The sequence below is a fragment of the Bombina bombina genome, chromosome 1 (assembly GCF_027579735.1).
Source record: "Bombina bombina isolate aBomBom1 chromosome 1, aBomBom1.pri, whole genome shotgun sequence".
Lineage (NCBI taxonomy): Eukaryota > Metazoa > Chordata > Amphibia > Anura > Bombinatoridae > Bombina > Bombina bombina.
Genome location: NC_069499.1, coordinates 41,614,910 through 41,625,497, shown reverse-complemented (window position 1 = coordinate 41,625,497; position 10,588 = coordinate 41,614,910). Strand labels below are relative to the sequence as shown.

General features: G+C 43.4%; 1 protein-coding gene across 3 annotated transcripts in view; it reads right to left on the bottom strand.

Annotated features, from left to right (window-relative positions):
* Positions 1-10,074: 10,074 nt before the first annotated feature.
* TIMM9 (translocase of inner mitochondrial membrane 9) overlaps positions 10,075-10,588 on the bottom strand; it is a 28,103-nt gene continuing 27,589 nt past the window's right edge. For all 3 annotated transcript variants that reach the window (XM_053697312.1, XM_053697313.1, XM_053697314.1), the window contains exon 4: positions 10,075-10,588. This exon is cut by the window's right edge and continues 223 nt beyond it. The gene's annotated coding sequence lies outside the window, so the exon portion shown is untranslated.

Sequence of the window (10,588 nt, the reverse complement as noted above, 5' to 3'; positions counted from 1 at the left end):
CCATGACTAGCATGGGAGGAATCTTTGATGATACAGCGAGCCCTTTGCAGACTACGACTACGCTGGAGAGCCTCAATAAGGGGTAGCTGAACACCAATGATATACTGGGCTGTTTTTACCAGAGCTTTTCGGTCAGAGATAGTATAATTGCCATACTATACTATAATACAATTGGTGAGAATACTCTCAATGGTACAACATTAGAAATTGAACAGAATCTGAGATGACAAATGGACTTTCTTCAGTTTCCTTAAAAATAAAGACGTTGTTGTGACTTCTTCACCAGAATAGATGTGTTCAGTGTCCAAGACAGATCTTCAGAAATGTGAATTCCGAGAAATTTAAAATTTGACACACGTTCTACCTCAGATCCATTTATATAAATGGGCATGTGTATGCAGCGTTTGGACTTTCTGTAATCAACAATGATTTTTAATATTGGATACGTGCTGGAATCTCGGTAAAGAGGAGAGGGAAAAAGGGGTCTTACAAAATGCTGCTATTTTATCTATCGATGCGCAAAAGGCATTTGATTCCATAGTGGGGGATCACTTATTTACTGCACTTGAACGTTTTGGGATCAGAAACCAACTCCCAGATTTTATTAAATCAGTTTATAGTAAAGCATCTTCCTCCTTCTTAATAAATGGAATAAGGTCAGATAGCTTTGAGCTAGCTAAAGGGACACGTCAAGGATGCCCAATTTATCCTCTCCTATTCAATATGGCTATTGAGCCTTTATCCATTAAACTTAGAGGAATATTAGAGGGAATCTCTATAGGAAAATATAAGTTTAAATTACTACTGTATGCAGATGATCTTCTTTTTATTAAAGATGCAAAATTAGAAGTTCCTAAGTTATTATATATAATACAAATATTTAGCTCCTTTTCTTAATCAGATTAATGCTCTAAAATCTGAACTCTTATGGATCTTTCAAGATCCCAAAAGGAATATAGAGACACCCTTTAAAGAAATACAGATTCAATTCACCTATCTTGGAATTAATATATGCTGCAAGCAACCCTAAACTGTGGTACAACATTAACTTTGTTCCTATTATTAGTAAATTAAAACAAAATCTAGAAAATTGATTGAAACGCCCATTATCCTTGACCGCTAAAATTAATCTAATTAAAATGATAGTAATTCCTAAATTTTTATATCTTATGCACAACATTCCGGTCCTTATGCCCAAAAAAGCTATTGTGGTGGTACATAACATTTTTAGATCTTTTTTATGGGGGAAAGGACATAGAAAAATAGCATTAAATGTTAACGCAGGCAAAACACATGGGAGGGTTTGCTTTCCCTTCATTGTATATTTAACTATAACTTTGTTACGGTCTTTATCTAACACAGACTGTAGACTGTTTCTACATGCCTCCTAAGAGGTCTTTTAACATTCAAGTTGTTTGCATTGCACACTGTGTTGCCTGATCCTGATACAAGAGGGTAAACTGCACTCAGACTTGACTCTGACATCTAAGTGTCCCGTGTGAGCTGGAAGAAGAGTCCACGGCTGCAGCATTGATCCCCTGGAGGATCCATCAATCAGCGTATTGTCTGCTGTAAAAGGTCAGCCTGCATATTCGCACTTCTTTCTATAAGAGTGCCAGTTCCTTTGTGAGTACATTTCCATTCACCTTTCAAGTTTAAAAGATTCACCTTTGAAGTTTGTTTGCACTATGAGGCGCTGTCTTTTTTTGTCTACTCCAGAATACAATTTAAAGTATTAGCCCTAAACTACAAAGCACTCAACAGTCTAACTCCCAACTATATTTCCTCTCTCATCGTGAAATATTGACCATCCCGTCCTCTTCAATCAACCTCTGACCTACGTCTCTACACTCCTGTTATCTCTACGTCCCACTCCCACCTCCAAGACTTTGCACGTGCTGCTCCTGTCCTCTGGAACTCTCTACCCCACTCCATTAGACTGTCTCCAACCTTGTATAGCTTCAGACGATCCTTGAAAACCCACCTATTCAGAGAGGCTTACCATCTCTCCTCCATCCCGCATCCGAACCAAACTAATACATGTACATGAACTGCCTGACTCACTGCTGCAAATACAACCGATGTAACAAGCTACCCCAACCTTATGTCTCTGCACCCTAAACCTATAGACTGTGAGCTTTCCAGAGCAGGGCCCTCTTCCTCCTGTACTAGATTTGTTTTGTATTGTATTTTATCACAAATCTTTGTCATTGTATACCCCTATCATTGTACCCAGCGCTACGGGATTTGGCGGCGCTATACAAATAAATGATAATAATAACAATAATAACAGGCAGAGTAGTCAGAAAAGCAGAGTTCAGCAGCAGTACATCAATCCAGCAGTTAAATGGTTAACAGGCAGAGTGGTCATACAAGCAGCGTTCAGCAGCAGTATATTAATCCAGCAGTTAAAGGGTTAACAGGCAGAGTGTTCAAACAAGCAGAGTTCAGCAGTGGTAGATCAATCCAGCAGCTAAAGGGTAAACAGGCAGAGTGATCAGACAAGCAAGGGTCAGCAACAATATAACAGTCCAGCATAAGAATCAATAACACCCAGGAGAGCAGTACGTAACACCTACACTTGGGCATTGATAGGTAGGACTGAAGTTACTTACATAGGTGCCAGACGATCCTTGAAAACCCACCTATTCAGAGAGGCTTACCATCTCTCCTCCATCCCGCATCCGAACCAAACTAATACATGTACATGAACTGCCTGACTCACTGCTGCAAACACAACCGAGGTAACAAGCTACCCCAACCTTATGTCTCTGCACCCTAAACCTGTAGACTGTGAGCTCTCCAGAGCAGGGCCCTATTCCTCCTGTACTAGATTTGTTTTGTATTGTATTTTATCACAAATCTTTGTCATTGTATACCCCTATCATTGTACCCAGCGCTACGGGATTTGGCAGGGGCTATACAAATAAATGATAATAATAACAATAATAACAGGCAGAGTGGTCAGAAAAGCAGAGTTCAGCAGCAGTACATCAATCCAGCAGTTAAATGGTTAACAGGCAGAGTGGTCATACAAGCAGCGTTCAGCAGCAGTATATTAATCCAGCAGTTAAAGGGTTAACAGGCAGAGTGTTCAAACAAGCAGAGTTCAGCAGTGGTAGATCAATCCAGCAGCTAAAGGGTAAACAGGCAGAGTGATCAGACAAGCAAGGGTCAGCAACAATATAACAGTCCAGCATAAGAATCAATAACACCCAGGAGAGCAGTACGTAACACCTACACTTGGGCATTGATAGGTAGGACTGAAGTTACTTACATAGGTGCCAGATTCACGCCACAGGAGATCCTGACCAGCTTCTGGATGGGGAAGCGTGCGGCGATGACGACTTCCCCCTAGGCAACGAGCAGACAGCAGGCACCGCGTCCCTAGCAACAGCTAGAGCGGCGCGACATAGGCCCCCTCTCAAGGGTTCCCTCCAGGAACCTGAGTCGGCCTCAAAGGATGAGCAGCGTGGTGTCTAGAGACCAAAGATGGAGCATGCACATCACGGGCAGGAACCCAGGTACGATCCACCACAGCGTAACCCTTCCAATGTACCAGATACTGCAGTTGTCTGCGGCTGTATCTTGAGTCCTGGATCTTAACAACCTCATATTCAGGGTCATCACGGCACAGGAGCGGAGGAGGAGGAGCTCAAAGCCGGGTATATCTATTCTTGGTGTAAGGCTTGAGTAGTGAGATGTGGAAGACTGGGTGTATGCGCAGGGTTTGGGGCAAGGCCACTTTGTAGGCAACAGGAGACAGTCTTTTCAGGACTTTGTAAGGACCAATAAACCTAGGCCCCAATTTGTGACAGGGTTGACGTAGACAAATATGTCGAGTAGAGACCCAAACACGTTCACCTACTGAGATGGCACGTACAGAAGCTCTATGACGATCAGCAAACTTTTTATATCTAGAGACAGCTGAACGTAGCTAAGAGCGAATATGTTGCCAATGAGTGGTGAGTTCAGTAATGTGTCGATCTGCAGCAGGAACCCCAGTGGACTGTGCAGAAAGAGGGAAGACATAAGGTTGATACCCTGCTGTGGCTTGAAATGGAGAACATCGAAGAGTGCCAATGAGTGTTTCTTGCCAGCTCAGCTAGGGGTAACAACTCGGACCAGTTGTCATGAAGAGCGTTGACAAAGGCTCTAAGATAAGCCTCAAGATCCTGGTTTACTCTCTCAGTTAGTCCATTGGTCTGAGGATGGTAGCCAGAAGACAAGGAAATAGTGGTTCCAATCAACATGCAAAACGCTCTCCAAAAGGTAGAGATGAATTGTGGACCTCTGTCGGAAACAATATTCATAGGAATGCCATGAAGTTGTACCACATGCAGGAGAGAAAGAGACGATAATTCTTGTGCAGAAAGCAGTTTTGTTAGGGGTACAAAATGAGCCAGTCTGGAAAAGCGACCCACCACAACCCACATAACTGTATGGTGGTCAGATGGAGGAAGGTGCACAATGAAATCCATCCACTGTTATGTGTGTCCATGGTCATTTGGGAATGGACAATGGTTGGAGCAAGCCGGGGGGCAAGGATCGGGGAGTTTTGTTGGCAGCACAAGTTGTGCAGGCTTTTACATAATCCTGAGCGTCAGACTGCATAGTAGGCCACCATACGTGTTTGGAAAGATGCTTAACCGTCCTTGTCAAACCAGGATGTCCTGAGAGTTTACTGTCATGAGCCCAGGACAGTACAGGAGTGAGTAGGTTCAGAGGTACAAAAAAAGATATCGGAAGCCACGGCGGCTTCAGGAGGTTTACTTACGTTGCAGTCTTTGAAGAAGGGTGGCATTCAATTGAGCAACCACACAGGAGGGAGGTATGATGTGTTCAATAGGGGCTTCAGAGGAATCACTTGAGTGAGGAAACTGACTGGAAAGGGCACCCGCCTTCTTGTTTTTGGTCCCAGAAAGATAAAAGACTACAAAGTTAAAACGGGAAAAGAACAAGGCCCACCTGGCCTGTCGAGGATTGAGTTGATGAGCAGTCTCTAGGTAAGTCAGATTCTTGTGGTCGGTGAGAATCTGAATGGGATTAACGGTGCCTTCCAACCAATGATGCTATTCAGTCAAGGCCATCTTAATGGCTAAGAGTTCACGATTACCCACATCGTAATTCCTCTCTGCAGGAGTAAAGCGTTTGGAAAAAAAGGCTACATGGTGCGACTTGGAGGTAAAAGGATCCCTTTGGGTTAGAACTGCTCCAGCCCCTATCTCAGATGCATCAACCTCTAAAGTGAACTGTAGGTCAGGATCAGGATGGCGGAGCACAGGAGCAGAACAAAAAGCCTTTTTAAGATGAGGGAAGGCATATATGGCCTCAGGGGGCCAATGCTTACAGTCTTTGTTCCGTTTTGTCAATTCCGTGAGAGGAGCGACTGTTTGAGAAAAGTTCTTTATAAACTTATGGTAATAATTGGAGAACCCCAAGAATCTCTGCAATTCCTTTAATGACGTTGAAGTACTTGTCTCACGTGCTGGATGTCATCCAGGTAGACGATGAGAGTGCGATTGAGGAGGTCACGGAAGACATTGTTGACAAATGCCTGGAAGACTGCAGGGGCGTTACACAGCCCAAAGGGCATTACGAGGTATTCGTAATGCCCTGATCTTGTGTTGAAGGCGGTCTTCCATTCGTGGCCTAGGAAGATACAGTTCAGATTGTATGCCCCACGTAAGTCCAGCTTGGTGAAGAAGCGAGCATTATGGAGTGAGAGTCAGAGCTCGGTGATCAAAGGAATGGGATAGCGGTTCTTGATAGTTATATTGTTCAGGGTCTGAGTCCACCATCCTTCTTACTGACGAAAAAGAAGCCTGCCCCAGCAGGAGAGGAGGAAGGGTGAATGAAGCCTTTAGCTATGTTCTCTTGTATATACTCCTCCATGGATTTGGTTTCGGCTTTGGAGAGTGGATAAGTCCTCCCTTTAGGAAGTGGGGCTCTGGGAAAGAGGTAAATTTTGCAGTCATATGGACCGTGGGGTGGTAGCATGTTGCCTGCTTTTTTCTCAAACACATCTGCGAAGTCCGTATATACTGAGGGAAGGTTAGGAGGAGTCTGTATGCTGGCTATGGGGATGTGGAGCAGAGGAGTGACTTTAGCAAGACAGGAATGGAAACAGGAGGTACCCCAGGAGACCAGTTGTCCTTCAGCCCAGTCGAACTGTGGATTGTGTATACGAAGCCAAGGAAGGCCAAGGATGACAGGCTGTGCTGGGGAATGAATGACCTCGAACTGCAGCTGTTCGATATGAAGGACTCCCACAGTCAGGGTCAGGGGTGTTGACTCAAATGGATCAACCCTGAACCAAGAGGAGTGCCATCCAGGGTAGTTATTTTGAGACAATGTCTTTTCTGCAGAAGAGGCAAGCCAGCTTGAATCATAAAATGGTTGTCGCGTTTGCTAGGGACGGGACGCCTGCTGTCTGTTCGTTGCCTAGGGGGGAGTTTGCTCCTCTCTGCGTGCGGCAGTGACGTCAGCTCTGCATGCTTCCTCCTTCAGAAGCCGGTCTGGATCTCCTGTGGCGCAAATCCTGCGCCTATGTAAGTAACTTCAGTCCTACCTATCACTGGTAGGTGTTACTTACTGTTCTCCTGGGTGTTATTGATTTGTATGCTGTATTGTTATTTTGTTGCTGACCCCTGCTTGTCTGACCACTCTGCCTCTTTAACCCTTAACTGCTGGATTGATACTGCTGCTGAACTCTGCTTGTCTGACCACTCTGCCTTTTTAACCCTTAACTGCTGGATTGATACTGCTGCTGAACTCTGCTTGTCTGACCACTCTGCCTCGTTAACCCTTAACTGCTAGATTGATATTGTTGCTGAACTCTGCCTGTCTGACCACTCTACTTGTTAACCCCTATCTGCCCTGGATTGCCTTACTGTTGCCAAACCCTGCCTGCCTGACCATCCTAGTGGTTTACCCCTGGTCCTTCCTTACTGTTGCCAAAACTTGCCTGCCTGACCACCCTAGTGGTTTGTCTCTGGTTTCCTGCTTGTTGCTGCCAAGGACTGTCCTGCCTGTGGTGAGTGCCATTTATCTCATCTTGCAAACCTACTCTGCTCTGGGATATTCCCTATCATTCCGGCTTGACGCCGGGATAACAAGACTATTGGCCGAGTTCGGTCTGATAGAGGCAAAACAATCAATGGAAAGAAACAGCACCAATTGAAGAGTGGGTGCCCGTGCAGACAGGTGAACTGTCAATTCACCCCAAAACTGTCCACAATGAAGATAATGTCCACAGCACTCCAAATATCAACATTTTTATTTAGGACTTAAAATATCAGCGACGTTTCAGGGTTAATACCCCTTAATCATGCATGGGTTAACACACTATCTTACAAACTTTTATACCTTGTATATTGGCCAATATACAAGGTATAAAAGTTTGTAAGATAGTGTGTTAACCCATGCATGATTAAGGGGTATTAACCCCGAAACGTTGCTGATATTTTAAGTCCTAAATAAAGATTTTGATATTTGTAGTGCTGTGGACATTATCTTCAATGTGTACGGTCTGATAGAGGAGTATCGTATGAGCATTACAACAGTGAACCAGAAAGCATCATGCAGGAGTGGAGCGTTCAGTTCCAAAAGGGGAGAGACCCAGTCTAGGGCCTTGTCTTTCAGTAAGGAATTGATAATGGTGACCCTTGACTGGTGAGACTGAAAGGTGTGAGGATGATTGCGGAAGTGCAGCCTGCATTGGTTAAGAAAACCACTGCAATCAGTAATACCTTCATATTTGTCAGGCAATGGTATCCGGGGTATACTTTCAGAAGCAGAGGAAGAAGCCGCAGTGCTAGGAGCAGAGACTGGCAGTACAACAGTAGCGGTATTCCTTGCTGTAACTAGTAAAGAGAGTTGAGCTGTTATAGCCTGTAGCTTGGAATGCATATTCTGCAACTGTGTGGTATAGATTCCCAACACCTGTCGCTGAAGATAAACTGCTTGTGCCACCTCATCTGGCTTTGAAGCCCAAGTATAATGTAATGCTCGTGGGATACTCCTCTATCAGACCGAACTCGGCCAATAGTCTTGTTATCCCGGCGTCGAGCCAGAATGATAGAGAATATCCCAGAGCAGAGGTTTGCAAGATGGGGTAAGCGGCACTCACCACAGGCAGGACAGTCCTTGGCGGCAACAGACAGGAAACCAGAGAAAGGTAGTTCAGGGGCAAACCACCTGAAAAGTCAGATAGACAGGACCTGGCAACAGCAAGGCAATCCAGAGGCAAACCACTAGAATGGTCAGGCAGGCAGGGTTTGACAATAGTAAGGCAGTCAAGAGGTAGACCACTAGGATGGTCAGGCAGACAGAGTTTGACAACAGTAAGGCAATCCGGAGCAATAGGGGTTAACAGGTAGAGTGGTCAGACAAGCAGAGTTCAGCAGCAGTATATCAATCCAGCAGTTAAAGGGTTAACAGGCAGAGTGGTCCGACAAGCAGAGTTCAGCAGCAGTATATCAATCCAGCAGTTAAAGGGTTAACAGGCAGAGTGGTCAGACAAGCAGAATTCAGCAGCAGTATATCAATCCAGCAGTTAAAGGGTTAACAGGCAGAGTGGTCAGACAAGCAGAGTTCAGCAGCAGTATATCAATCCAGCAGTTAAAGGGTTAACAGGCAGAGTGGTCAGACAAGCAGAGTTCAGCAGCAGTATATCAATCCAGCAGTTAAAGGGTTAACAGGCAGAGTGGTCAGACAAGCAGAGTTCAGCAGCAGTATATAAATCCAGCAGTTAAAGGGTTAACAGGCAGAGTGGTCAGACAAGCAGAGTTCAGCAGCAGTATATCAATTCAGCAGTTAAAGGGTTAACAGGCAGAGTGGTCAGACAAGCAGAGTTCAGCAGCAGTATATCAATCCAGCAGTTAAAGGGTTAACAGGCAGAGTGGTCAGACAAGCAGAGTTCAGCAGCAGTCATCTGCTGACCTGTTCATTAATGGGATGGTACAAAAAGTACACAAGGTTATCCGTTGAGACGTGAGGAATATAGAGATTTCCCCTACAGCAGCGTACAGAGTTATTTACAGCAAGAATAATAAGGATATGGAATTCTCTACCTAATTTTAACCTTTTAAGGACAAATGACGGATTTTTTCCGTCATAAAACAATTGAGCAAACTGAAAGCTGTGTCCTTAAAGGGTTAAAGGGACATGAAACAATGCTTTTTTCCTCTTTCTTGATTCAGATAGAACATACAATTTGAAAGGACCATTAAATTCAGTAGAATTGCGTAAGTAATATGTGCATAATAATAAGACAATGCAACCATCAGCCAATCAGACTAATTCATGTATACACTGAACTCTTGCACATGCTCAGTAGGAGCTGCTGTGTATGTGTGTATATATATAAATAAATCGTAGTAGAAAGCGCACTCACCTCCTGCAGCATCAACCAGGGTGCGGGCAAAGTAATATTAATATCCAAACAGGCACGCACTCTCTGGATATTTAAAGTGCTATTTAATATCCAAAGAGACGTGACGTTTTGGGGGATCTCACCCCTCCATCAGACAAAGAATATAAGGACTTAACAAAATTTGATAACTGGAAAGTCTCTTGAAATGCATGCTCTATCTGAATCATAAATACATTTGACTTCAGTGTCCCTTTAAACAACTTTCCAATTTACGTGTATTATCTAATCTGCTTCATTCTCTTGGTATCCTTTGTTGAAAATCATATGTAGGCTCAGGAGCAGCAATTTATTACTAGGAGCTACCTGCTGATTGGTTGCCACACGTCTCGTCATTGGCTCTCCAAATATGTTCAGCTAGCTCCCAGTAGTGCATTGAATACCAACTGAATGAAGAACATTTTAGAAAAGAACATATAATTTGAAACAATTTATCAATTTACTTTAAGTATCAAATTCTTTAAATAATTTAGACCAGGCACTGTTTTGAAAAAAACTAAACAAAAACTCCAGTCTTTAAAAAGGGACAGAAATAAGCAAGAATATTCTTACAGATTCAGATAGAGAATTTATCCGTTGTTTTTTTTCCCAAACCAAAAGACGTTGATAAACAAGAGGAAAGAATACGCAACTTAAGACAATTTCGATATATATAATGCTCAGGAAGATTTTTTTTCCGAAACATAACCAATTTATTTATTTTAGCAGAGGTAGTAACAAGCACATGAACAAGAACAGAAGATTGTGTGGAATGGCAAAGAAAATCTCTCATGGCACCAGATAGGAGCTCCAGCACAAAGTCTCACAAGGAAAATATAGTGTAGGTTTCATTATGCGACACGGTAATAACCCATCTTAAGTGTGCAGCGAACTGTATTTATTTATATATTTTATATTCTAGCAAAGCAAAAAGTGACCAGTACTCAATGCCTCACAAGTGGGTTGTGGTAAACTACTTTTATTTCTTTACAGTGTGCCAGTCAGGAGAATAGTATGAAGAATCTATGTGAGACATCATTTCCAACAGTAGCCATTAATTAGAGATGATAGTTAATGAGGATAAATACATTTTATGATTAGATGTTTGTTGTTCTCTTGCTGCAACAAAGGACTCAGTTGCTGCTGACTCCGATAATCTTCTGCCCGGAGTAGATG